Raw genomic sequence first — 25453 nt, forward strand, 5'->3', positions numbered from 1 at the left:
CGTTGGCGCTACAAAATCTAATTGAACAAGGGAAGATAACTGCCGCTTAAAACACAAGACAAAATAACAAAGGGATGTAACCACGATTCTTCTAACATGTACACACGACTCTCCTTGATTTCACTCTCATAGGCGGGTACCTTAGGTAGAGTCAGTTGGTGATAAATGGCTTTTTTTTTTGTTTCCTTTATACAGGCAAGAGGAGACAGACAAAGGAAGACAGACATATGGAGACAGAAACAGAGACAGACACAGAGACACACAGAGAGACAGACACTGAAAGATAAAGAGAGACATACAAGGAGACAGACATTGAGAGACAGACACAGGGAGACAGACACAGGGAGACAGACACAGGGAGACAGACACAGGGAGACAGACACAGGGAGACAGACAGACACAGGGAGACAGACACAGGGAGACAGACACAGGGAGACAGACAATTAAGGAACAGATCCCAGGGACCGGATGTGCCACCCACCTGTTGTCATCAGAGTTTGATTGGATGAAGTAACCGCTTGAGACGTCAGCTGATTGGTTGGATTAGAGAGGCCAGTTGGACTGGTTGTAAGGGAGAAGTGGGTGTGTGTGTGGGGGGGGGGGGGGTTGATGAGGTGAGGTGTGGGGAGAATGGTATGATTGATGTGTGGGGAGAATGGTATGGTTGATGTGTGGGGAGAATGGTATGATTGATGTGTGGGGAGAATGGTATGGTTGATGTGTGGGGAGAATGGTATGGTTGATGTGTGGGGAGAATGGTATGTTTGATGTGTGGGGAGAATGGTATGGTTGATGTGTGGGGAGAATGGTATGATTGATGTGTGGGGAGAATGGTATGGTTGATGTGTGGGGAGAATGGTATGATTGATGTGTGGGGAGAATGGTATGTTGATGTGTGGGGAGAATGGTATGGTTGATGTGTGGGGAGAATAATAAAGCGGTGTGTGTAGAATAACAACTGGACGGTCACACACCTGTAAAGACGGCCATACACATGACTGGAAAGACACACCCTAACTGGACGGCTAAATACTTAACTAGACGGTCAACACCTAAATGAACGATAACACAACGGTAAAGACGGTCACTATATAAAACGTAACTGGACGGCCACACATCATACTGAAAGGTCACAATTAAATGGACGGCCACACCTCTGTAAGAACGGTCACACACCTAATTAGACGGCAAACACCTAACTGGACGGCCAATGTTCTATCGATCTAAGACAGGTGTTAAAGCGCCACCGGGTCAACTCCCCGCCGATGGTGTCTGGCCGTCCATAAAATTCCCCACGTCTGCAACTATCGCTGTCGTCTGCTCCGGCTTTCCCGCCGTCTCACATTTCTCGAGAATTACCGCCCCTGTCTTGGGCAGCGACTCTAAAATCGACAAGCAACGTTTCAACTCTCGTTCGATTCCCCTCCAACGAGACGTCAACGATATCTCGCACCGCGTTAACGAGATTTAGCGAGAACTTACAATCAAGTAGCCGAATGGGGCTCTGGTAAAGATTTTTTTTCTAAAAGAATCATTCGCTTCATTTTACTTTTCAACTTTGAAAAATAACGCAAAAATATTTGAACTCTCAAGAACCATAAAAAGGAATAGATTTTTTTTTTTAAATTACCAAGATGAGTTACCAGCGGAGTTAGAAAGAAAAACAGAAACTCTACTTTACCTACCTGTCGACAACAACTTCTGAAAGTGTATCTTCGTAATTTCTTCTCACGCATTATATTTATGTCTTCTTATCTTTATAATTTTGCTATATTTCACCTATTAAAATATCACCCCTGTATCGGCAACCGCCCATCCGCCATTGGGCGCTCATTATCATTAAAAAGCCATCCATAAAGCCCATTTTCTAGTCCGCCCTGTCCATAGCCCATCATCACACATTGGTGAGAAAAATGACTCGTTGGGCGCAAAATAGAAAAGGTCATTCATCATCATTAAGCGATCGCTTGCATGGAGGGCTGATAATGCGAACCTCTGAGAGATATGCAAGAAAATATATCAGCCCGGCGAAGGATGATTATATCCATGTCGATAGGGGGAGGGGGGGGGAAGCTGATATATATGGGTGAGTGTTAATTGGGGAAGAATGTGTGGATAGATAACGTTATTTTAATTATGCGAGATGGAGGGGGAGGGGGTGCAGTATAAATTACGCTGTTCATTTGCCCTCTCATTAAACAAAATAATGTTTGAAAGCTCTGTTATTATTTTAGATGGTGTTTTAATATTTTGATATACGTTTGATTGCTACACGTACTTACATGTTTATAACCAATCTTTTTTAGAATGTTTGTTTTGTGATGTTTTAAACTGTTCAAAAAGCTGTTCAGAAAAACAGGAAACTGCGCAAACAGAAGAATGCGCAAATACAAACGTATTATACAAGTAGGCTTTAACTTCTTCACATTTCGAGGAAATATGTTTTTATTATGCTTCATTGTACACGTGGTCATTCTTTGATAATGTCTATAAATGCTCGATTTAAGAAAAACAAATCCCTTTCATACTTTTTTGTGCATAGTTTTCTGTTACACATTTTTCCGTTGCGCAGTTTTCCGTTGCGCATCCTTCCGGTCACCGTTGGAATGGTACTGACACCGCTCTGTCTATAGACCTACAGTAACGTTACCCTCTCGAACCTGACGGACTGTGAGGCAGATGAAGTAGAGTTCACCTGTTTATGTGACCTCGGTATATAAAAAAAGTCTGGTCAGCGGTATGACAAGCCGACTTTTCTATTCCCTGGCATGAGTCAGGTACCCATCAAAGGTTGAACGTCTTAAGGACAAGTCCAGGATCCGAACTAGAGGCTTTCGGATTAGCCGTTGTGCGCTTTATTAATCCCCCGTCCCCACTTCTACCAAGGCGTCCATCCCCCTACAACAGAACAGTCTCTATAGCTGAGTGCGTACAGTAGGCCAACCAAGTAAAACATTACAACTCTGACCTTTTAACCTTGGAGGAAGGTCAAAGTGCACCCAACCAGCCGAACGAATCTTGCACCTGTTTGTCGCCCATCTTGTTCCCGTGACGTCATTGCTGCTAAAAATAGCACCGTCGTGCCTTAATTTATCTACCGATATTGTCACATTATCCGACCAATTAAGGAACGAGGGGGAGGGGGGGGGGAGCAAGCCATCCCGTAAGGTAACTAAAAATTACGTGACTTACCTATGCAGCACACATTTTTTAAGATAGAGCCTACTGTTTAGGTGCAACTTTTTGGGTGCTACTTTTTGGTACCGTGGTGCAACTTTGCTACTTATTGTTGCTACTTTTTGGGTGCTAATTTTCAGAGCTACAATTTGTTGCTTTTTATTAGTGCTACTTTTAGGGTGCTACTGTTTGGTGCTACTTATTGTTGCTATTTTTTGTGCCACTGTTGTTCGTACGCTAGTTGACAGTGATGTAAATGTCAAGTGCTACCTGTGTCTGTGTGAGAGTGAGATGAAGGAACGATACACAACCATCCAGAGTTCGAATCCCTGGAAGGGAAAGCTTTTTTATCACAGCTCGTGTGAAATAGTCTAGCCACTAGCACCGACTCTTCTTAATTCGCTACAACTGACAGACAAGTTAAAACTTAGCGACATTTGACTTGTATGTGACCAGCACGACAAAAAATGTCGTCAATTTGTCCACGAGAACCATCAGAAGTCGAAAAGTTATGCAATATCTATCATTTTTTTTTCGACAATTTTACGTCAGATATTGATTGATTGGTTTACATATTATGTCGTACATGTACTAGCAGTAGTGGCTGCCTACTTGCTAATCTACTTAATCATCTTAAATAACATGGGGGCATTTACTGGGGTTTAACATTTCGACTTAATAAATTTTCACAAGAGGAAGTAGAGTTTACGACTCCCCAACCCAATCGACATCAAATTTTTAAATATAGTTTCATGTCGTTTACCTGGTTAAAAATACCTGGGCTCAAAGATCTCCCCCTCCCCCTCCCCTCGTCTCCCACTCCTAATGTTGTAGTCCACAGAATCTAACCACCGTTTTTCTACCCCACCCCCTCCCCACCCTCCGCCTGTTCTGTTCAAACTTGATCACCTGGTCACGTGCCACTAGAGCGGCCTTCACCTTTTCAGAACCTCCCCTATCGTTTTAATTACGCCGACTCCTCATTATTCGCGAAAGACAACTGAAAGGGGAGATGACACCAATTAATTTCTAGAGTCGATGAGGAAAATACATTTTCACTCGTTTCAATATTAGTTTCTTTTTGTGTGCCAAAATCCTAGTAAAGTGCTTTAGAATTATAAATAACTAGGGGATATATATATATATATATATATATATATATATATATATATATATATATATATATATATATATATATATATATATATACATACATATAATGTCGTTAAGCAGGAGGCACACACTGGTAGTGATTAGAGCTCTTTCGTTTTACCAATTTAGCGAAACTTTAAATCGGGCAATGTTATCTCACCTAACATTCCTTAGCAGACGTCCCCACCCCACCATATCATAGTATTTAACACGAGAACCCCACCCCCCTTCGCCGCGATTTGTGATTTCTTTCCTCCTCCCCCCCCCCCCCCCACCATCACGTGACGTGCTTATCACAAGTGAGTACCTCACTCCTCTGCTACTTGACACTAAAATACATCGGCTCTGATGTTTGGTAACACTCAAATGATCTGCAAGGGCCGGCATTCCGGAAATGGGAAGCCGGCATTCCGGAAAAGTGAAATCGGGATTACGGAAATGTATGTGAACCTGGCATTGTGTCTAAACTTTATTTATCAAACAATGTCTTCGATTTCTGAACAAAATGGCGGCAGAATTCCTCTACCTGCGCTAGACGTTTGGAATCGGTACCTGGAGAAGGTAATTACCAGAGGACCTATTGGTAATACCAAAAGACCTATTGATAATACCAGAGGACCTATTGGTTATACCAGAGGACCTATTGGTTATACTAGAGGACCTATTGGTTATACCAGAGGACCTATTGGTTATACTAGAGGACCTATTGGTTATACCAGAGGACCTATTGGTAATACCAGAGGACCTGCCGTTAGGACAATAGGACCTACGGTTGTTATGGTGCGTTGGTGATGGTACGGTGGTTATGGTACGGTAGTGATGGTACGGTGGTTATGATACGGTAGAGATGGTACGGTGGTTATGGTACGGTAGTGATAGCAGTGATGGTACGGTAGTGATTAAAGTGATGATACGGTAGTAATGGTACGGTAGTGATGGTACGGTAGTAATGGTACGGTGATGATGGTAAGGTAGTGATGGTACGGTATTGATAATACGATGGTAATGGTAAGGATTGGTTAATAGAGTTTATGTTTAGTTGGTATGTTAATGATGGATAAACCATGATGGTATAATGGTAACATAAAGACGTTAACATATACGTTTCTAAAAAAAAACGATGACGTACCCCTGCCCTCCTACATCCGGTGTTTTTATGACGGCCCCTCAAACATCACCCACTCCAGGTACCGAGTTCTAATCCCGCCCAGACGTTGACGGATTGGTTTGCACTTTTACGCGATATTGGGAGGGGGAGCTACTTCAATGTGTTTGATGGCTGTTCTTTCATCCATGCTATTTTTAGACCTATTGTGTATGTACAGTCGTACTATGCTAGGTAAGACACAAGTGCTGGCATTCATAGATGTCTAAAACAATAGGTTTTAGCTTGTTCGTGTGAGTTAGTGTTTATAAAGACACAGAATCAAAGTTGTTTTCGAGTTTATTTTAGTACTACTCGAAGTGTTAGAAAAATGTGCTTAAACATTATAGTTGAAAACGCAATAAAAAATATGACTTATTTCATAGAGAAAATGAATATGACTGAAATAGAAAAGCTAAACATGACTGAGGAATAATATGACTGAAGTAGAATATGTGTTTAGTAGAATATGACTGAAGTAGAATATGACTAAAGTAGAATATGACTGAAGTAGAATATGACTAGAATATGACTGAAGTAGAATATGACTGAAGTAGAATATGACTGAAGTAGAATATGACTGAAGTAGAATATGACTGTTGTAGAATATGACTGTAGTAGAAAATGACTGAAGCAGAATATGACTGAAGTACAATATGACTGTAGTAGAAAATGACTGAAGCAGAATATGACTGAAGTAAAATTTCACTTAAGTAGAATATGACTGAAATAGAAAATGGATGAAGTAGAATATGACTGAAATAAATTGTGACTGAAGTAGAATATGAAGTAGAAAAATGACTGAAGTAGAATATGACTGAAGTAGAATATGACTGAAGTAGAATATGAAGTAGAAAAATGACTGAAGTAGAATATGACTGAAGTAGACTATGACTGAATATGACTGAAGTAGAATATGAAGTAGAAAAATGACTGAAGTAGAATATGACTGAAGTAGACTATGACTGAAGTAGAATATGACTGAAGTAGAATATGACTGAAGTAGAATATGACTGAAGTAGAATATGACTGAAGTAGAATATGACTGAAGAAGAATATGACTGAAGTAGAATATGAATGAAGTAGAATATGACTGAAGTAGAATATGAATGAAGTAGAATATGACTGAAGTAGAATATGACTGAAGTAGAATATGACTGAAGTAGAATATGACTGAAGTAGAATATGACTGAAGTAGAATATGACTGAAGTAGAATATGATTGAAGTAGAATATGACTGAAGTAGAATATGACTGAAGTAGAATATGACTGAAGTAGAATATGACTGAAGTAGAATATGACTGAAGTACAATATGACTGAAGTACAATGTGACTGAAGTAGAATATGACTGAAGTAGAATATGACTTTAATCCTTTAAACCCGGACCACGGCAGTGACAGGTAAAGTTTCCTGTCGGGGAGATGACGTCATGACGTCAGTATCTTTGTCTCCTGTCTCTGACAGGTTTGTCCCGGGGACAAGTTTGTCCACGGGGAGATCCAGGAAATTACCGACCTGTCGGGTCAGGGGAAATCTTTTGTCTTCGGTGGCTTGATCACGTGTTGAGGTCGGATGGAGGGGGGGGGGCAAGAATTATCGTTTTCTGTTTTTGTAAATTATGACGGGTGTGACGTCACGGCTTAGACACTGACGTCACGTGGTCACGAGCGATGGCGTGACGTCAATCTGTTTTGACGTTACGGTCTTCACTTAACTTTATCGTGATGACGTCATCTGTAATGACGTGTGGAATGACATCACAGTTGACTTCTACATCAAAGCTTTCATTATTTAGGCCATCGATAGAGCCTCAAAGAGGCTTATAAAAACTATAGAGAGCCACATACAACAGCAGAGCCACATAGAGCCACACAGAGCCACGCAGAGCCACATAAAAATTTCTTCCATGCATCTCTTGGGGGGGAGGGGCACCGCCCTCCCGAAGAAAGGTTAACCCCCCTCCCCCGCGAACAATATATACTTTTTACAGTGTCCGCTTTAAGAATCTTCTGTCTGTGTTAATTCATCATAGTTTACCCAATAAAAATAAAGTTTTTAATCCATTTTTAATTACTTAAACTTTTTAAAACAGAATAGAATCTCGTAGAAAAAAGAATTGCGCAACAAATGAGCAGCAAACAATTTGTGTATAATAGTGCGGCAAATTTAGTACTTTAGAAATTCATTTGCGTTTTTTTTCTAGAAATAGCAAATAGCGTAAAGTACTACTTCCGGTCACCGGACAAAATTTTACAGAAAATAGAATTAGATATGTTACTCATACGTGTAAAATCTATCAATTAGAAAGTAGAATAAATTCCACTTCCGGTTACCGTAAATCGCGGAAAGGTGATTACAGAACTACAAATTTGATACAATACATATAAAATGTCATCAACCTAGCTGTAACAGTACTCAAGTTATAGTGTTCGCAGACATACACACACATACACACACATACACACACATACAATTAGAAAACTAAGTTTGTCAGACTCAGGATTACAGTACTTCTTTTATACTTCGTATACGAGAAAGTAGTAATAAGATTTACACACATAAAATATATCAGCTGAGGTGTGTTGAGGAGGTGTGTGTGAAGTGAGGCTTTGTGTTGGGGAGGTGTGTGTGTGGTGAGGCTTTGTGTTGGGGAGGTGTGTGTGAAGTGATGGGTTGTAAATGGAGTCAGGGGTGTGTGGAGGGGCTGAGGGGTTGTGTTGAGGTGTTGGTGAATTGATGGGTGTGAGAAGAGGGGCTTTGATACAGAAGCCCACTCAATGGGCCTACAACAGCGTGTTGCTTTTTTTTATTCAACAAGGGTTAATTTTTCTGGTAAGGGCTAATTTTCTTTTTAAGGGCTAACGTTTCTTATAAGGACTGATGTTATTTGTAAGGGTTTATTATTATTTTTTAGGGCTAAGGTCATTTGTAAGGGCTAACGTTTCTTATATGGGTAACTGTTTTCTTGTAGGGGCTAATCTTTTTTTTTTTTGCCAGAAATCTTTGAATTCGCAACGTATATTTTTTATAAATGTTTAAACCAGGTGACCCTTCTGTTATATTTTTTGTAAAAGAATGTTTTAAATCCACCCCCTCCCCCCCCCCCCCCCCAAAAAAAAAAGAAAACATTTAAATAAATTTTAAAACATGTAAATCAATGTCGATTCCTTAATTCTGATAGATGCATCTTTTATCATCCTTTTCTTCCAGATTAAATTCCTGGGAGATCTGGACACCTAGCAGCCCCCGCCCCCCGCCCTGGTGTCAACGGCCAGGGTTCCGTGTCGTCGTTAACTGGCATTAATGATGAGACGCCAATTATTCCTCGACCTGATCACGTGATTCCCGTGCCACGTGATCGGCGTTAAGCTTACAGAAACCTTTTTTTTCACATTTGAAAACAGGAAGTGCTATTTGAATTTTGTTATTCGGTCTGGTCTTCAATTTAAGTTTTCGATTTATTTGAGTTTTGTTATCTCGATTTATGGTGGCTGGGGGGTTGATCTAAAAATAGATCCCCGCACCATTATGTGCCCTGTTCAATCAGGCTACTGCGCATGTCTAAGCTTTCGAACGCGTAAACTTCCGTCTTGATAATGGGGGCTGCATTGGGTAGGTAATGATAGCGTTTGATTTAGGAGTTAGCCAGATGTTGTCACAAATTGCCGGATAGGACACGGTAAACATTAGCCAGATTTTTGTGTGGTTTTGTGAGCTAGGTAAAAAAAATGTAAGGCATTGACCGCTAGATGTTTCAAGCTGACCGCTAGATGTTTCAAGCTGACCGCTAGATAAGCTAGAATGGCCTATAAATACGTTTGAATGACCGTTAGATAAATCTGAGTGATCGCTAGATATTTTGACTGACCGCTAGATAAGCCTGAATGGCCTATAGATAAGTTGAACGACCGCTAGGTAAGTCTGAGTGACAGCAAGATGAGTCTGAGTGACCGCTAGATAAGTCTGTCTACATAACAGATAATTTTGGATGACCACTAGTTAATTCTGAGCGACCGCTAGATAAGTTTGACCGCTGAATTCTTTCTATTTTGTTCTACACGTCGCGATTCCGATTGTTCATAGTTTAATGTTAAATTAAAAATACAGGTTATAAGATAACTTAGTGCGTCGAAGCTACATAAGTTAAGTGTTTTTTTACATTACAATTCCGTCGTTACATCACAGTTTGACTAAGTCATTACGTCACTGCTCGCGTCATTCGTTACGTCACGTCACAAATAAAATCCGTCGTGGCTTCTTACTCTCGGTACTTTTAGCAATCAACACGCAGGACTTGGCGGATAAACAAACACATCAAAGTCAACTGCCAATACACCTTACCCCTACCTGGTATAAATTAGTTTTAATGAGCTAACTCCGTCCTCATTAAGTGACGTCACAACACGCGCGGGCCGCGTGGGGTCCGCCATTCACGACACACGTGACCTTATCTTCACCCACAATGCACCTGCGCTGTAAGCTGATTGGTCGGCGGTAGTTATCGCGACGTGAGTACCTAGACCAGGTAGGTGGGTTGTTCTAAAACTATGTTCTGTTGTGTGGGTTGTTCTAAAACTATGTTCTGTTGTGTGGGTTGTTCTAGAATTTGTTCTGTTGTGTGGGTTGTTCTAGAATTTGTTCTGTTGTGTGGGTTGTTCTAGAATTTGTTCTGTTGTGTGGGTTGTTCTAGAATTTGTTCTGTTGTGTGGGTTGTTCTAGAATTTGTTCTGTTGTGTGGGTTGTTCTAGAATTTGTTCTGTTGTGTGGGTTGTTCTAGAACTTTGTTCTGTTGTGTGGGTTGTTCTAGAACTTTGTTCTGTTGTGTGGGTTGTTCTAGAATTTGTTCTGTTGTGTGGGTTGTTCTAGAATTTGTTCTGTTGTGTGGGTTGTTCTAGAATTTGTTCTGTTGTGTGGGTTGTTCTAGAACTTTGTTCTGTTGTGTGGGTTGTTCTAGAACTTTGTTCTGTTGTGTGGGTTGTTCTAGAACTATGTTCTGTTGTGTGGGTTGTTCTAGAACTTTGTTCTGTTGTGTGGGTTGTTCTAGAACTATGTTCTGTTGTGTGGGGTGTTCTAGAACTTTGTTCTGTTGTGGGGTGTTTTAGAACTTTGTTCTGTTGTGTGGGGTTTTCTAGAACTTTGGTCGGTTATATCAGGTGTGCTACTACATTATGCCGCAAAAGACCAACTGAACACGGCAAAAGACCAACTGAACACGGCAAAAGACCAACTGAACACGGCAAAAGACCAACTGAACACGGCAAAAGACCAACTGAACACGGCAAAAGACCAACTGAACACGGCAAAAGACCAACTGAACACGGCAAAAGACCAACTGAACACGGCAAAAGACCAACTGAACACGGCAAAAGACCAACTGAACGCGGCAAATGACCAACTGAACGCGGCAAAAGACCAACTGAACACGGCAAATGACCAACTGAAGCGGCCTAAGACCAACTGAACGCGGCAAATGACCAACTGAACGCGGCAAAAGACCAACTGAACACGGCAAAAGACCAACTGAACACGGCAAAAGACCAACTGAACACGGCAAAAGACCAACTGAACACGGCAAAAGACCAATTGAACGCGGCAAAAGACCAACTGAACACGGCAAAAGACCAACTGAACACGACTAAAGACCAACTGAAGCGGCTAAAGACCAACTAAACGCGGCAAAAGACCAACTGAACACGGCAAAAGACCAACTGAACACGGCAAAAGACCAACTGAACACGGCAAAAGACCAACTGAACACGGCAAAAGACCAACTGAACACGGCAAAAGACCAACTGAACGCGGCAAAAGACCAAGTGAACACGGCAAAAGACCAACTAAACACGGCAAAAGACCAACTGAACACGGCAAAAGACCAACTGAACACGGCAAAAGACCAACTGAACACGGCAAAAGACCAACTGAACACGGCAAAAGACCAACTGAACACGGCAAAAGACCAACTGAACACGGCAAAAGACCAACTGAACACGGCAAAAGACCAACTGAACACGGCAAAAGACCAACTGAACACGGCAAAAGACCAACTGAACGCGGCAAATGACCAACTGAACGCGGCAAAAGACCAACTGAACACGGCAAATGACCAACTGAAGCGGCTAAAGACCAACTGAACGCGGCAAATGACCAACTGAACGCGGCAAAAGACCAACTGAACACGGCAAAAGACCAACTGAACACGGCAAAAGACCAACTGAACACGGCAAAAGACCAACTGAAGCGGCTAAAGACCAACTGAACGCGGCAAAAGACCAACTGAACACGGCAAAAGACCAACGGAACGCGGCAAATGACCAACTGAACGCGGCAAAAGACCAACTGAACATTGCAAAAGACCAACTGAACACGGCAAAAGACCAACTGAACGCGGCAAATGACCAACTGAACGCGGCAAAAGACCAACTGAACACGGCAAAAGACCAACTGAACACGACTAAAGACCAACTGAAGCGGCTAAAGACCAACTGAACGCGGCAAAAGACCAACTGAACACGGCAAAAGACCAACTGAACACGACTAAAGACCAACTGAAGCGGCTAAAGACCAATTGAACGCGGCAAAAGACCAACTGAACACGGCAAAAGACCAACTGAACACGGCAAAAGACCAACTGAACACGGCAAAAGACCAACTGAACACGGCAAAAGACCAACTGAACACGGCAAAAGACCAACTGAACACAGCAAAAGACCAACTGAACACGGCAAAAGACCAACTGAACGCGGCAAAAGACCAACTGAACACGACAAAAGACCAACTGAACACGGCAAATGACCAACTGAACACGGCAAAAGACCAACTGAACACTGCAAAAGACCAACTGAACGCGGCAAATGACCAACTGAACGCGGCAAAAGACCAACTGAACACGGCAAAAGACCAACTGAACACGACTAAAGACCAACTGAAGCGGCTAAAGACCAACTGAACACGGCAAAAGACCAACTGAACACGGCAAAAGACCAACTGAACACGGCAAAAGACCAACTGAACACGGCAAAAGACCAACTGAACACGCCAAAAGACCAACTGAACACGGCAAATGACCAACTGAACACGGCAAAAGACCAACTGAACACTGCAAAAGACCAACTGAACGCGGCAAATGACCAACTGAACGCGGCAAAAGACCAACTGAACGCGGCAAAAGACCAACTGAACACGACTAAAGACCAACTGAAGCGGCTAAAGACCAACTGAACGCGGCAAAAGACCAACTGAACACGGCAAAAGACCAACTGAACACGGCAAAAGACCAACTGAACACGGCAAAAGACCAACTGAACACGGCAAAAGACCAACTGAACACGGCAAAAGACCAACTGAACACGGCAAAAGACCAACTGAACACGGCAAAAGACCAACTGAACACGGCAAAAGACCAACTGAACAAGGCAAAAGACCAACTGAACGCGGCAAAAGACCAACTGAACACGACAAAAGACCAACTGAACACAGCAAAAGACCAACTGAACACGACAAAAGACCAACTGAACACGGCAAAAGACCAACTGAACGCGGCAAAAGACCAACTGAACACGACAAAAGAACAACTGAACACGGCAAAAGACCAACTGAACACGGCAAAAGACCAACTGAACACGGCAAAAGACCAACTGAACACGGCAAAAGACCAACTGAACACGGTGTGACCTACTTAGGTCCAGTAATGTTTTATTTTGACATTGTATAATACCTTATATGGATTGATGGTGCAACTACCGGGGTTTTTCCACTGTCTTATTAAGGGTGTCTAAGACTAAGAAATTTTCCATCAAGATCTGATTGATTGATTCGGATCAGATGACTACCCCATAGCTCAGTGGCTAGGATCTCGGCGCGCCACGGCGGCGGCCGAGGTTCGAATACTCGGTGAGAAACTGAGTATAGTCTATGGTGTCTAGTGGTCTAGTGGCTTAGAAACTCGGCTTGCTGCCGAGTAGTGTGGCACAGTGGTTAGGAACACCACTAGTGGCCTAGTGGTTAGAACCACATAAGTGTCACACAACAGGAAACACAACCAGCACGAGAACAGCAGCTCAAGTAGCCTTGAGTGATCTGTGAGTCTCCATAGAGACTTGTCCGCGCAGGCAGTCTACCTTGATCAAACGGTCCATTTTGTCCGGCAATAGATTCTGACCATTTGAACGTGAGAGAACTTAAGTCCTGAGTGTGCTATGCTTTCTTAAGTTGTTTTAGTCTTCTAGTATAATATTACTTGTCGCCAAGTGATTTCTTGAAGCTATAGCAGTGTTGTGTGACCTGTGGCTATTTTTATACTGTGTTAAAATCTGTGATAGTGTTTTTTCTTACGCTTTGTAAGTTGGGTTTTGTTATTTTCTAAATTAAATATTTTATCTCGTTTAACCTAGTGTTCTGCCACAACTGTGTTCGCTTATTAAAGGTTGTATGCAGATTGGATGAGTGTTAACGTCAATAGTATCACTAGTTTTCCCTAGACGTCGAATTCGAGCCCTAGTGTGTTGTTGAGTTAGCGTTCATTCATTTAGGCTGTAAGTCATTTGCATATAACCCCGAAAAAAGAATCCGGGGACGTTCACCATCTATCTGGCTGGTAGATAGGTAAACGTTACAACGGCAAAAGACCAACTGAACGCGGCAAAAGACCAACTGAACACGGCAAAAGACCAACTGAACACGGCAAAAGACCAACTGAACACGGCAAAAGACCAACTGAACACGGCAAAAGACCAACTGAACACGGCAAAAGACCAACTGAACACGGCAAAAGACCAACTGAACACGGCAAAAGACCAACTGAACACGGCAAAAGACCAACTGAACACGGCAAAAGACCAACTGAACACGGCAAAAGACCAACTGAACACGGCAAAAGACCAACTGAACACGGCAAAAGACCAACTGAACACGGCAAAAGACCAACTGAACACGGCAAAAGACCAACTGAACACGGCAAAAGACCAACTGAACACGGCAAAAGACCAACTGAACACGGCAAAAGACCAACTGAACACGGCAAAAGACCAACTGAACACGGCAAAAGACCAACTGAACACGGCAAAAGACCAACTGAACACGACAAAAGACCAACTGAACACGGCAAAAGACCAACTGAACACGGCAAAAGACCAACTGAACACGGCAAAAGACCAACTGAACACGGCAAAAGACCAACTGAACACGGCAAAAGACCAACTGAACGCGGCAAAAGACCAACTGAACACGACAAAAGACCAACTGAACACGGCAAAAGACCAACTGAACACGACAAAAGACCAACTGAACGCGGCAAAAGACCAACTTGCCAACTGAACACGGCAAAAGACCAACTGAACACGGCAAAAGACCAACTGAACGCGGTAAAAGACCAACTGAACACGACAAAAGACCAACTGAACACGGCAAAAGACCAACTGAACGCGGCAAAAGACCAACTGAACACGACAAAAGACCAACTGAACACGGCAAAAGACCAACTGAACACGGCAAAAGACCAACTGAACACGGCAAAAGACCAACTGAACACGGCAAAAGACCAACTGAACACGGCAAAAGACCAACTGAACGCGGCAAAAGACCAACTGAACACGACAAAAGACCAACTGAACACGGCAAATGACCAACTGAACACGGCAAAAGACCAACTGAACACTGCAAAAGACCAACTGAACGCGGCAAATGACCAACTGAACGCGGCAAAAGACCAACTGAACACGGCAAAAGACCAACTGAACACGACTAAAGACCAACTGAAGCGGCTAAAGACCAACTGAACACGGCAAAAGACCAACTGAACACGGCAAAAGACCAACTGAACACGGCAAAAGACCAACTGAACACGGCAAAAGACCAACTGAACACGACAAAAGACCAACTGAACACGGCAAATGACCAACTGAACACGGCAAAAGACCAACTGAACACTGCAAAAGACCAACTGAACGCGGCAAATGACCAACTGAACGCGGCAAAAGACCAACTGAACGCGGCAAAAGACCAACTGAACACGACTAAAGACCAACTGAAGCGGCTAAAGACCAACTGAACGCGGCAAAAGACCAACTGAACGCGGCAAAAGACCAACTGAACACGGCAAAAGACCAACTGAACACGGCAAAAGACCAACTGAACACGGCAAAAGACCAACTGAACACGGCAAAAGACCAACTGAACACGGCAAAAGACCAACTGAACACGGCAAAAGACCAACTGAACACGGCAAAAGACCAACTGAACACGGCAAAAGACCAACTGAACAAGGCAAAAGACCAACTGAACGCGGCAAAAGACCAACTGAACACGACAAAAGACCAACTGAACACGGCAAAAGACCAACTGAACACGGCAAAAGACCAACTGAACACGGCAAAAGACCAACTGAACACGGCAAAAGACCAACTGAACACGGCAAAAGACCAACTGAACGCGGCAAAAGACCAACTGAACACGACAAAAGACCAACTGAACACGGCAAAAGACCAACTGAACACGACAAAAGACCAACTGAACGCGGCAAAAGACCAACTTGCCAACTGAACACGGCAAAAGACCAACTGAACACGGCAAAAGACCAACTGAACGCGGCAAAAGACCAACTGAACACGACAAAAGACCAACTGAACACGGCAAAAGACCAACTGAACGCGGCAAAAGACCAACTGAACACGACAAAAGACCAACTGAACACGGCAAAAGACCAACTGAACACGGCAAATGACCAACTGAACACGGCAAAAGACCAACTGAACACGACAAAAGACCAACTGAACACGGCAAAAGAGCGGATAAATAAAACGCTAATAATGTGACGAGATCGCACGATTTGAATCTCTCGCGTGACGTCACCACGTCTGCATGTTTGTTTTCTTAGGGCCCGAACATCACGGGAAAAGTTATCATTCTGTGTCGTCTGCTTGCCGTCTGCTTGCCGTCTGCTTGCCGTGTGGGTATAACAACTGCAGGCAGCTGGATAAATACTGCAGTTGTAATGGATCATTCAGGGGTCGGGGCTGGTAGTGTGAGGGTCGGGTTGGTAGTGGGGGGTAGGGTTGGTAGTGTGGGGGTCTGGTTAGTAGCGTGGGGGTCGGGTTGGTAGTGTGGGGGTCTGGTTAGTAGCGTGGGGGTCGGGTTGGTAGTGTGGGGGTCGGGTTGGTAGTGTGGGGGTCGGGTTGGTAGTGTGGGGTGGTCTGGTAGCGTTGGGATCGGGTTTACGAGGTGGGGTTACATTAGGTGTATGGGGGTCGGGTTTGTAGTTTGGGGGTCGGGGTAGTAGTGTGGGGGTCGATTTGGTAGTCTGAGGATCGGGTAGCTTATGAGGGGAGGGGTCGGCAAGGGTTCGAGCCCGGTTTAAAAAATATGGGGTCAACACAAAATCCAAGGTATAGGGTTTTCGTCTAGTCATAGGGGCTGGGTCTTGACAGGCTAGCGTGTACCATTTATTAGTGAGAGGGAGAAAGAGAAAGTGAGAGAGAGATGTAGAATGAGAGAGATAGAGAGATAGAGAGAAATAGAAAGTGATTTCAGTACGTTGTCTGTGTAATGGAGTCGTGCAAAACCTACACACCACGATGAAGATTATCGAATCCACTACGATGATTGGTAAATCCACTACGATGATTGGTAAATCCACTACGATGATTGGTAAATCCACTACGACGATTTCTAAATCCACTACGAGCATTGCAAAACCCACTACGAGGATTGCAAAACCCACTAAGAAGATTGCTAAATCCACTACGAAGATTGCTAAATCCGCTGCAAAGATTGCTAAATCCAATACGAAGATTGTCGAATCAACTACGAAGATTACCGAATCGACCCCGAAGATAGCCGAATCCATTACAAAGATTGTCGAATCGACTCCGAAGATTACCGAATCGACCCAGAAGATTACCGAATCCACTCCGAAGATTGCCGAATCGACCCCGAAGATTGCCGAATCGACTCTGAAGATTGCCGAATCCACTGCGATGATTGTACGTATGAAACCGAGTCCAAGCGACATCCTTTCACCTTGCCTGTACACAGACATGGCATTTAGCACAAGGCGAACTGGTGCCGCAAGGACTTGGGTTCTAATCCAGCCGACACTCGGGTCTTCTAATCCAGCCGACACTCAGGTCTTCTAATCCAGCCGACACTCACGTCTTCTAATACAGCCGACACTCAAGTCTTGGGTTCTAATCCAGCCGACACTCAAGTCTTGAGTTCTAATCCAGCCGACACTCAGGTCGTGGGTTCTAATCCAGCCGACACTCGGGTCGTGGGTTCTAATCCATCCCACACTCAGGTCTTCTAATCCAGCCGACACTCAAGACGTGGGTTCTAATCCAGCCGACACTCGGGTCGTGGGTTCTAATCCAGCCGACACTCAGGTCTTCTAATCCAGCCGACACTCAAGACGTGGGTTCTAATCCAGCTGACACTCAAGACGTGGGTTGTAATCCAGCCGACACTCGGGTCGTGGGTTCTAATCCAGCCGACACTCAGGTCTTCTAATCCAGCCGACACTCACGTCTTCTAATCCAGCCGACACTCACGTCTTCTAATCCAGCCGACACTCACGTCTTCTAATCCAGCCGACACTCAAGACATGGGTTCTAATCCAGCCGACACTCGGGTCGTGGGTTCTAATCCATCCCACACTCAGCTTGTGGGTTCTAATCCATCCCACACTCAGGTCTTCTAATCCATCCGAAATTCACGTATTGGGTTCAAATCCAGCCGACACTCAGGTAACAAGTTGTATTCCAGCCCTCTCTTATGGTTTGACGCTGATATTATTTTCCTTGCTACACGACCCGCTACCCAACCTTCTCTCATTGCTTCGTCTCCTTGTCACAGTGAGGTTCTAGCACCAACGCCACCAAATGATCTTTGGATCGTTTCAAAGATCCTCACATGAATATCATGATCTACCAGAGTTTGATCACATCTTTGTCCTGTCTCACGGGGGTCATCTGGACGGGGGGTCGGGGAAATTCTACTAGAAGCTCTACTATCACATTCATGACCTCACTTACGATGTCGCCGACGTCACTCACTTCATTGTTGTCGTCACATACACCTTTCCTTACGTCACAAACGACAAACGTCACCACAGGACCATCCGTCATAACGTCACCTACGACCATGACGTAACAAAGGACGTACATAACCCAGACATTTCAAGCCTTACAATCAAACTTTAGCCAAGGCCAGCAAGTCTTCCTTGCCCCTAAATCTCAAACTCCCCCCCCCCCCACTTTTTGTTTTCACAAAACTTGATTTACATCTCCAAATTAAAACACAATCCCTCCTCCCTCTTACCCCAACCCCCGCCGATTCCCCTCCCCTATTCCAGTTCCCTAACCCCACTGATTTCCCCCCCCCCCCCCACACACTTCCCCTAACCCCACCGTTTTCAACCCCTCCCTGAGAGTTTATGAGCACCAAGAAACAATAAATTTCAACGATTGCCTGTTCGCACCCCGCATCAAAGCCCCGACCCATTCTGTCCCGCTGTAAATTATGACGTAATGTCGGCACACAACAGACGGTGTCTGTCTCCGGGTGTGAGGAAGAGCATTGTGGGCACGGGCATTTGGCAAAGGGGCAGATCTTTTGGCACTGCGGTAAAGTACAATTCTTGCGTTATTTACTTTCACAAAATGGCCCAACATTATTTCCCGGTAAATAAACGACTGACCTAGATATAAATAAAAATCGGGGGTTTCAACATTCTATTTTTAGCGCGAGTAGATTTCTTTAAGGGAGTAGTACTTCACATGGGACTAGACAGGCGATGACGTCATGCAATTAGGACTCATTAATAAAGGAAGCTTTCGTAGTTTCATCACAGGACAAAGATCAAAATGACAAGCTGTGTATATAAGTTCAGACGGAAGAAGAAAATTGAGAATTTCTTGAAAAAAGGAAACAAAAAAATGATAATAGCAATAAGGAAAAAAAATTGATGAACGTTTAAAAAATCGCTTCCTTAGAACCAGACTTTTCTAACTCGTGTTTTTAAAATAGTTCGCAACAAGGTTTTTAAGTTTTTTGGTTGTTTGTTTTTCGTTTTTATATTCCGTACGCGGGAATATATAATCGGTGTGTAATAATAGTAAGAAGTATGGCCACGAATTATTTCTTTTGCAACGATACTTTGGTGGATTTAAAAGAAATAGATGTCGAAATCTCGTAATAAAATATTTTAGAAATGGAGTTAGATCAGTCTGGTTTCTGCAATGTTTGACCAAAGTCACGAAGACCTCTACAAAAATTTATTAGTGTCTAAGCCTTTACTCCTTTCCTATGTACAACTATATCAGTGTCTGACTGTACCTATGCCTAGCTATGTACGCATTGCTGACTGTACTCATCGGCAGTAGTCCAACTGTACCAGTGTCCAGTTGTACCCATCTATAACTGTACATTTGTGCATCTATAGCCATGTCCAAATGTTCCCATCTTTTGTTGTACCTATGTCTAGCTGTACCTATGTCTCGCTGTACCCATGTCTGACTGTACCCATGTCTGGCTGTAACCATGTCCGGCTGTTCTCATATCCAACTGTACCCATGTCTTGCTGTACCAATGTCTGTACCTATGTCTGATTGTACCTGTATACGGACACCACGCCATCAAAACTTGATGATTTTTTAACGAGATGAAACAATCAATACCCCACAATCCGCCATGTTTCCCGGCAAGAGAAATAACCCCGTCACAGAATTTAAACAAGATTTGTTCACCCTGATTGACACGTTATTTAATCCACTTTGTTGTGCGGTCTTCAACGTGTCGGCCATCAGGGGAGGGGCGTGGGGGAGGGGGGGAGTGCGGAGGAGGGGGGGAGGGAAATACAATTAAGCACGTCTGTTATGAATATATATATATATATATATATATATATATATATATATATATATATATATATATATATATATATATATATATATCGAGGCAATGGGTGAGATGGGAGATTAGTGGATAGATATGTTGGGAGACTAGTTAGTGGGGGGGGGGGGGGGGGAATGGTGGAGATCATTTTAATTACTATTTCTTATTGAAATCGATTTTTATTAGCCATGGTTGTTTGTTATTCTTTTTTTTTTTTTTTTTTTTTTTTAATTCAGCTGATGTCTTCAGCTAGATCCACAGTAAACGTTGCTGCGAGTGACGCAACTGTGTGACGTCAGACTTGAATAAATCCTCACTTCCGATTCTCCCAGTAATAGCCATAACAGTCGATTTGGTGTTGTTGTTTTTTTTTTGCCCTAGTAGGAAACCCCATCCATGATGGGGGGAGGGGGTGGGAGGGTGGGGGGCGCCTAACCGGAAATGTTCTTTGATAAGAATCAAACAAACATGGTGGAACAATCGCCACAATGACGAGCTGACAAAGTCTGAACCAATTTCCAGCTCCGCCATGAGAGAACCGGAAGTGTGGTAGATTACGTCACACATCCCCGCGGTTTTGTCACCAGGTCAATATGACTGGCCAGATTTTTTCTCGGTACATCAGTGGGCGGAAGTACGTCAGACGCGGGGATCACGTGGTGGTCAACTTCCGCTTTGGGTTACCCCGTGGGTGTCGGGAGTGACGAGGGGCTGAGGAAACGACCGACCATCTGCATCCTGGGATGTTGGTCCACAGCCACGCCCCCCTGGACAAGTTAATTAAGACAAATGGAGCCAATTACTGTTGATTGGAGGTATGATATTCAATAGAACATTTCACTAGTCCCATCATATCGATACTCACGTATCGAAAACACGTGATGTCATGGCTTGTAAAATACAGTCAGTTCGTAAAAAGCGTGAAACACCGCCCCCGTCTGTCATAAGCTATTAGCACCGCCCCTTTGTGTCTTTAGACCATGACTCCGCCCATGACTCCGCCCATGTCGTCATACTCCCATAACTTCTTCTTCTTTTATCTAAGATCATAGCCCCCATCCCTTTTAATCTTAAAATATAACATAATACAGGCGACCCCGCGTTATGCTGACTATACTATATCTTCAGATGCCGACGCTAGAGAAACAGATCAACTCTACTACACCTGTAAGTTTATTTGTATATCCAGTTTTGAAAATACTACAACATGTAAGACAGTCTAAGTTACTGTCTTAAACAATCTTCTATCAAACTACCATAGTAAGCCTTGTTACAAGAGCTTTTTTAATTATTTTGTTGTGGGGGTCGGGGTAGGATAAGGAGGGGGGGGGGGGGTCATTAACAGTAGATCTGTACCAGGTCGCAAAAAATATTCTAGCTACAACACTAAGCAGTGTAAGTCACATGTATGATGCACCCCCCTTACAGACCACATACATGATGCACCACATACATCATAAGTCACATACATGAGACATCCCATACATGAAAGTCACATACTGATGTACCCCCATACAACAAACGTCACATACATGATGCACCACATACAGCTAATGTATCTCTAGACATGTATGTGCTTATGCTACACACATCACCTAACAGTAATTGGGAATTCCCACAAAACTTGAAACTCGGACAAACGAATTTAACTATTGATTCGGATAAATTTTTATCCGTTTGTCTCCCCTGAACCGGACTTTCATCATTGCTAGACCGTGCATCGCCGGAAGCGAAGATTGATTGGGCGAAATCAAACTCGTCAAATCTCGCGTTTGGCGAGATTCCACGAGAGCTGGTATTTGTCTTGGCTTACAGACGGGAATAAGCCGGGGGGTAACCTCAAACCTTTCTGGAATGTTCGTCTGTTTCAGCTCCCCCCGTTAGGGTCGTCTTGGACCGGTCCTGTGACGTAGATTTGGTGAGGCGTGCAAAGGACGGTCGTCATAGAACTTCTGCACGTGCTTTTGTCTGTGAGCGACATTTATGTACTCACGATTAGTTTCTGCACTTTCATAACCTCATAAATACCTCTACTGCTTCCTGTTGAACTCTCTCCTAAACCAATTTTCTGCCTCCTGCTATACCCCGCCTCCCTCTTATTGAAAGATTGAACTTTAAGGTCCATTGAGGCAAGTGAAGTAGAGTTCACCTGTTTCATAGACCACGGCATCATATGTCTTGACTGTGTGGTCAGCACTATGCCCAGCCACCTTTACTTTCCCTAACGTAAGCCAGGTATTCATCAGAGCTGAGTTGACTCAGGGACGTCAAACGGACTCGAGCCTGGGATCCAAACTCGCGACTTTTGGGTTAGCAGTCGAACGCTCTACCATTCAACCACGCCGTCCCTTATCGTGCTATTGAACCCCCTCCCAAATCTCCCTCCTGCCTCCCAAATTTTCCCTCCTGTCTCCCAAATCTCCCTCCTGCCTCCCAAATCTCCCTCCTGCCTCCCAAATCTCCCTCCTGTCTCCTAAATCTCCCTTCTGCCTCCTAAATTGTTCCCTTAACGACTTCCCTCCCCTCTTACAACCTCTCAAAACCCACTTACCACCGTTATCCTAACAACTTTATCCTTTTAGCTCTTAAAACCACCCTTTTACCTTCATCCTTTCTCTTGTATCCCACCATTCTCTATAATCCCACCTTTCTCCCCCACTTTATTTAACCCCCACCTTTCACAATCCTGCTAAATCTATGATTAGGTATCTTAATCTCAACTAATCCAACTACTAAACATTCACATTTTGAAAACAATATTCAAATCCAATTTCTTTATTTTTGCGTGATTCTGATTTCAAATTTCCTGCCAAAAAAAACAACAACTGACCACGTATAATATCACGTGCTAGATCACGTGACCACGAGCTGGGTCACGTGGCTGCACTCGGGCTGGCAAGTTGTGTTTACACTTGACAAGACAAGCAACAAGTTTCTTTTGCCTTCAGACACAATGAGTTTAGGCACTCGACAACATTCTGGGAACAAGTGCATCTCGGCGGTCAATACGGTTAGACACTCAGCTTCCACGTGAGAGGCCCGGGATCGAATACGGATCAGGCGTTTCTGCGCGGCATTTGTGAAATCACGCGGTTATAGATCCATATGGTGGATGGATACTAATTACAATTAATTACTTAAGATTAAATTGAATCAAAGTCTCAAATAACACCTCACACACCAAACCACAACACCAGTTTATACACAGTCCCATCACCCCGCACAACTTAAACACACACTAACATCACCCCCCCCCCACATATCGTATTAAATCAATCCCTCACACCCCACACACCACCCCACACAACACACCTCTCAACATCCCTCACACCCCACTCTTAACACAACACCCTTGCATTCCCCCCCCCCACCACACCAACCTCACATTCTCTTCACACACACACATCCCACACATTTAACTCACTTAATATTTTCCTATAGATACCTAAATAATCGCTTTTCAAATAAAATAGAAACTTGATTAGTATAGATCACAAAAACTGAACGAACCACCCCCCCCCCCAAACCCAAACTGAACGAAATCCTAAAAAAAAAATCAATAACTAGATCATGGCAATCAATCGATCGAATCTCCGGTAAACCTCCTAATTTGTTACTCGATTGCTTTGATCCCGTTTTTATAAGATCGATAATTTTTCAACCGCACTTATGGCCTTCACCTTGGTATTTCAGTCCTATTATTAGCTCTGTATTTACCGTTCTATATTTAGACGTCTACCCGCAAATTGATGACGTCATGGCGGGAATTAAAGGATTTTGGGTGTTAGTAATCTGCCCAATGCTTTAGTCGAATGGCGAATGTTAAAGTACTTTTAACTTTAGTCGACGGAGGGTGGGGGGGGGGGGGGGTTGACTGGTGGGAGCTGCGAGGAGCTACTAAGATTACTAATTAAGACATATTATCCGAAATTGCATTTCCTGTTATCAAATATGTCCACTCGGCTATTTAAAAAAAAACATTCAAATTTTTCACATTGCCCATACAATAGTGTAAGCTTGCTAATATTGAAAATTTTTTGTGACGTTTATAACTAGTGACTGGTGACACGAAAATAAATGTGCTTTTTAAGGCCCCCATTTTAAAAAACGGTTTGTTAGTTTTAAAAACATAAAACTCGGGAAGAAACAATTACATCGTTAGTTAACAACAATATATTAAATAAGGGGGGATGGGGATTTAATGGAGGTGCGTGGGAAATCAGGGAAGGGGGGAGGGCATGACTTGTACGTGACTTAGACATGACTTATAATTTATACACAAGTTTGATAATGTATGACGGTGCTATTAATCCAACATTTACACAATACTTGCACATAACTAATACATGATTTATGCATACTAATTAAACTTGACTAATACATGATTATATATCACTGGTACCAGACGTATATAGTATATAAAGTACTAGAAAAATTATGTTTGAATGAATCATCACTTTTACATGACTAATGCATGACTTTACCGCAACGTGAAGATAAGTTATACATGACTTAATTATGACTTATACATTATTTTAATATAACAGACTTATGCTTTATTATACACAGCCTATGGTTAATATACAAATGAATCATACATGACTTAAACATAATATACACAGTCAAATAACAATTTTTTTTAAAAAGTGATTTTGTTTTTAAACCGAAGGAAAATCTGTACATTAGGGTAGAGGCATTACAGGGCAGTAATCCCTGTTTTAAAAACAAATTAGAGTTACCTTTCTCAGTAATGCGCTTAATGTGAATGTTGAGCGAGGCCTCGTTAAAAGGTTTGGTTCACTAAGATGTTCATGTTCACAGATTTGTGGGTCACCTGAACATTTCTTTTCGTGTTCAGGCTTGTCCTGTGCTAAAAAAATCCTAAGGCTATAAATTTTGAAAAAAAAAAAAAAAACTTTATGCTCATGTAGTACACATGTCGTAGACATAGTAATCTATATGGTACAGTATGGTACATATAGAGTGTATGGTACAGTATGGTACATATAGAGTGTATGGTACAGTATGGAACATATAGAGTGTATGGTACAGTATGGGATATATTAGAGTGTATGGTACAGTATGGGACATATAGA

At 43.0% G+C, this 25453-nt stretch overlaps 1 protein-coding gene across 1 annotated transcript in view; it reads right to left on the minus strand.

Annotated features, from left to right (window-relative positions):
- LOC131954617 (G-protein coupled receptor GRL101-like) overlaps positions 1-25453 on the minus strand; it is a 164737-nt gene that overhangs the window by 111392 nt on the left and 27892 nt on the right. The window lies entirely within an intron of this gene.

This window comes from Physella acuta, unplaced genomic scaffold, assembly GCF_028476545.2.
Source record: "Physella acuta isolate Inbredline_101_S28 unplaced genomic scaffold, ASM2847654v3 ptg001016l, whole genome shotgun sequence".
NCBI classification, from domain to species: domain Eukaryota; kingdom Metazoa; phylum Mollusca; class Gastropoda; family Physidae; genus Physella; species Physella acuta.